At 41.6% G+C, this 4,548-nt stretch overlaps 1 protein-coding gene across 1 annotated transcript in view; it reads left to right on the forward strand.

Annotated features, from left to right (window-relative positions):
* The window catches only part of pacsin3 (protein kinase C and casein kinase substrate in neurons 3), a 35,565-nt gene that overhangs the window by 10,520 nt on the left and 20,497 nt on the right, over positions 1–4,548 (forward strand). The window lies entirely within an intron of this gene.

Below are 4,548 nucleotides of genomic sequence, written 5' to 3' on the forward strand. Positions count from 1 at the left end.
GTGTGTGTGTGTGTGTGTGTGTGTGTGTGTGTGTGTGTGTGTGTGTGTGTATTAGAAATCAAGAAATCTCAATTGGCCAATACAAAAAAAATCTGTCATTTGGGCAAGTTATCAGAAAGAGTAGAAGCTAAGTTCTTGGCAGTTATCATAAACAAATCTGTTTGTTTGAGAGCATATGGCACACATTTTGTTGTCTTGTGGGTGTACAAACTCACTACTCATGTAACCTCTGAAAAACCCTCTTCACTGTCGGACTATACTGTTTGCAGTTCAGCAGAATTGGTCTGTTTTCCCTGTGTTTGTGAATTGGCTCGCACTGAGGGGATTGAACCCAAGTTCACGATAAGTGACCAGAAGCAAGTAAACATTCTCAAACAACACAACCACAGCCAGATGAAGGGGTCAAATGAACTCGCCACATAAACCAAACACACTCATCTGACCATCTGTTCATGGATCATTCAGGATCTATGACCTCTCTAAATCCTCATGGACCAATCACAGGAAATTACTTAGAAAGTCTTGTGTTAGGTATGTGGAATTTTCCATCTTTTTCCTCTATGGATTGAAGTTTATTTTGTTCATGAAATGAAACATGTCCTCCATACACCAGGTAGCTACAGTGACTCTTTGTTGTACAAGCACTGCTTCAGATGTAAACAACTACCCAAAGACTTACAGAATCAGTAACAGTATAATACAAGTTCTTAGTACCAATCCCGAGTAATGGTATGTTCAGCACAGGTTACTGTGTCCAGCTAATAATGTCTGTCTGTCTGCCTGCTTTAGACTAAACAGTCTAATCCCTTTAATGTAGGTTGTGGGTAATGTGTGACTGCTGTATACAGACACAGACACGCTCCTGAGACTTTATGGGATCTTCCTTCCAATGCTCACTGTGTCTGTCTGACTTAGTTTTAGAAATGAAATTTAACAAAAGACATTTATACCAGTAGCCTGCTGGAGGTCATTTTGTAGCTCTGGCAGTGCTCATCCAATTCCTCCTTGCACAAAGGAACAAATATCAGTCCTGCTGATGGTTCAAGACCCTTATGGCTCTGTCCAGCTCTCCTAGAGTAACTCTGGCAGCAAACCTTCTAGAAATGGCATGTATTGATGTACCATTGTGATTGTTCGGCCACTAAGTTGGCCTCTGCAACCTCTGTAGGGTCTAGGTATCGCCTCACACTACTAGTAGTTACACTGACCCTAGTCGCCAAAGCAGCTGAAACTGATTAACATCCACATATTCATACACACCCCAGAGGGGGGGGGAAAGGAGGAGCAAGACAAGGATCTGTCACAGAAGGACAGGCCCCTGCACGGTATCTACCAGCGCTAGATAGAAGAAGTGGCAGATATCAAGAAATTCTACTAATGGCTGAACAAAGATGAACTGAAAGACAGCACAGAAGCACTAATCATGGCAGCACAAGAACACAAGACGGGGTCGCCAACACCAGACAAAACCCCATGTAAGGCTATGCAAAAATGCCCAACGACTAACTGGTGATGGCTAACCAACCAGCCATAGTAGTGATGGACAAGCAGAGGAAGAGGATTATAGTAATAGATTTAGCTATACCAAGTAATAGCAACATCGGGAAGAAGGAACACGTGAAGATTGTTCCTGCCAAGAACTAAGAAGAGCTAGAGAAGATGTGGGAGGTGAAGGCAACAGTGGTCCCAGTGGTAATCAGAGGTGTGTGTGTGTGTGTGTGTGTGTTTTAAAAGAAGAGAAGTGAAAGAGCAGAAACATAAATGGTTTAGGTTAATTCTAGTTTAAAGTTTGGGCTGAGTTTAAAATACACACACTGGTTAGATGTGATTAACAGTTTGGCAAAGTTTCATTTAGGATTAAAATACTGATTCAAATCATCGTTTACTGTTGGATGATACAAGGTTGGGCATAGTATTAAAACACTAGAAGCAAAATATAAAAAGCCTTTATTAGCAGGCTGCTCTGTGCTCCCCTACCTAAAAGCAGTTCTCTTTAGACCACATGAATGTTGTAACTTTTTGGACTAAAATGTATTTCAAAATGCTCCTCATCTCTACCAACTATCTGCTGAGCATGTTGCACAAATTCTGGTGTCAACCTGTAAACATGTGAAATAACCTCTTCAGTCCTCCCACCAAAATTTTCCAAGCTCTACAACCATTTTGAGGCTCTACAATATTGACTACTGTCATGTTGTCATGCCCTCCATCATAAAGCTGTTTTGGTTAAGCCTCTGTTGAACTTCCAAAGAAGCAGTAATTGGCAATCCAGGGCCAAGTCCATTTTCACATAGTGCCTCATGTCCCAGCACGCTGGTGGCAGATGCCTCTGCTGTTATTGACATACTTAACACTCAGCAGTGACACTCATATACACGGTTATCCTTTTGTTGATTTCACTCACTGCCTGATGTGGATTAAATGTGTGGGAGGTGTGGTGTTACGGTGTGTTTTTGGATCATCAGCTTTTGGTTAATCTGGAACGTCACTCTCCTCAGACACACCACACCCCCTACACACAGTCGGACACACCTACAATTACATATGAGAGCTATGTCCTTTTTATTCACGGTTAACTCAGATATCTGCCCTAAGTGAAGGCTTGCTACTCCGTTGTTGCATAACTGGCAAAACTGCAAAGCTAATTTATGTTCACTCCCACATTGTTCCCTGCAGATCTCACCAAGGCTACTGTTGTACTCTGCACCTAATTTAGCACTGGTCTGCTCCCAGCACTGACACATTGGGAGTTATTTACGGTGAGAGTGAACAATGTGAGACTCAGGAAGGAGGAAAAATAATCCAGAACCTCTCAGTCTTGTCAAGTCGAACTTGTAGAGCATGGTCTCACAGAGAAAATATTCAAACAGTGATCAAACTACTAGAAAATGATGCACATAGTAAACGGTTTAGGGAAAAATCTCTTTAAACTAGTTACAGTTCATTTATATATTTATTTTACTTGTCTTTAGAAAAGAGGCAGTTATTTATTGAAATCAGGCTTCATTATTGGCAGCCCTTTCTCTTCATCTACATCTCCCCATTGTTGTGTCTTACAACTGATCTCTTTGTGTTTATTTCTAACTTTAACACCAACATGTCATTCAGCTGCATTGTACGAAAACTTAATTTAAGTGTCAAAATACAATATTTTATTTGACAATAAAGCTCTTTGAGTTCATACTTTTCTATTGCAGTGGGAACTACCAGAGAAGGTGTTTTGTAATCCGTGGCCACTCAAGGTGTACAGATAACTCCAACATGCTATAGTTGCAAGATGCAACTTACAGAACTTAGGGGGTTTAGGATCAGGGTTTGGGTTATGATTGTGGTTATGGTTATAGGGCTATAGTTAGGGTTATTTTTTGATGTGTCATGGGAAGATGTTTCCACGTCGCAAAACTGTGACATCACTATAGTGTGACTGGTCACTTGCATTGTTGAGTCTGGACTAATATTAGTGTTGTTGATCCAGGAATGGCACCAACATGGCAATATCAGATCGAGCAACAAGTTGTATCCACAAACTCTGACTGCAACATGCAAGTCACATTCTGTGTTAGATCCTTCCATTAAAAACACCACAGACAGGGTGGGGAGGTCCAGTGCACTCATTCTGATTCGTAAACTAAGCAGTTGACTCCTGCAGGTGTCCACCTGCCAGTTAAAACACCCTGAGGAAACTGTCCACGGAGGCTTGTACCCCAGAGATTGCTGCTTAGTGTTGTGTAGATCCAGATGGAATTTATATTTGAAGATGTCTGTGGTCTGACCCACAAGCCCTGGGTAATGGGTGCTGCAAGTAGTGTGGTAAAGGGCCTCTCCACTTTGAACCCCTCATGCCATGCTCCTTCTCATTTTTAATTGCATAGAGTTTGTTTTTGTTTATAATGTTTGTAAAGATGGGTATGGTCTAAACTCTTTGGACTGGTCTGACAGTTTGAAAGGTTATGTATGTTTTGTGTATCAGTTATTACATTGGCATTAGCTGCTTGCAGACCAAAATGTGGCACACGAATCTTTTAGCTTTTAGCAAGAGGTGAGATTTGAGTTTGTGTTGAGGTTAAGTGAGCCGCTAGGCCTCGAGTAATGGTGTGTTTGACAAGTTGCTGTATCTGCAACAGGAAACCGCCTGGCCTTGACAAAGGGTTTTGTCCAATTGGAGGATAACACGGAGGAAGTGGATGTATGGGAAAGCCAGGTCACAGTAAACTGTTGGTAGAGTTCCTGCAGAGCTACAAAATGTAAAAAATGAATCCCCTCGAGTTCAGTTGCAGCTGAATTTAAAATGCAGGTTTGCTCTTTGGTTTTGCACAGTTGTGCATCGTGCTTTGCTTTTAAGAAAGTATTTCACAAAAAGGGATTGTTTGTAGTGAGAATACACAAAGCAACAGTCTGTTAATTAGTTTCCCTGTTTGTGTTTTCTGTGCATTGGGATGGGCCATAGATGCACATAGTTGGTATCATGTGCGTTCCTGCCACTGGTGTCACACGAGTCAACTCATCTGCAGGTTGAAACTACAGTACTCAGTCCTCCAAACAAATATA

The sequence above is a fragment of the Pundamilia nyererei genome, unplaced genomic scaffold, assembly GCF_000239375.1.
Source record: "Pundamilia nyererei isolate P.nyererei 1_Seehausen unplaced genomic scaffold, PunNye1.0 scaffold00310, whole genome shotgun sequence".
NCBI lineage: Eukaryota > Metazoa > Chordata > Actinopteri > Cichliformes > Cichlidae > Pundamilia > Pundamilia nyererei.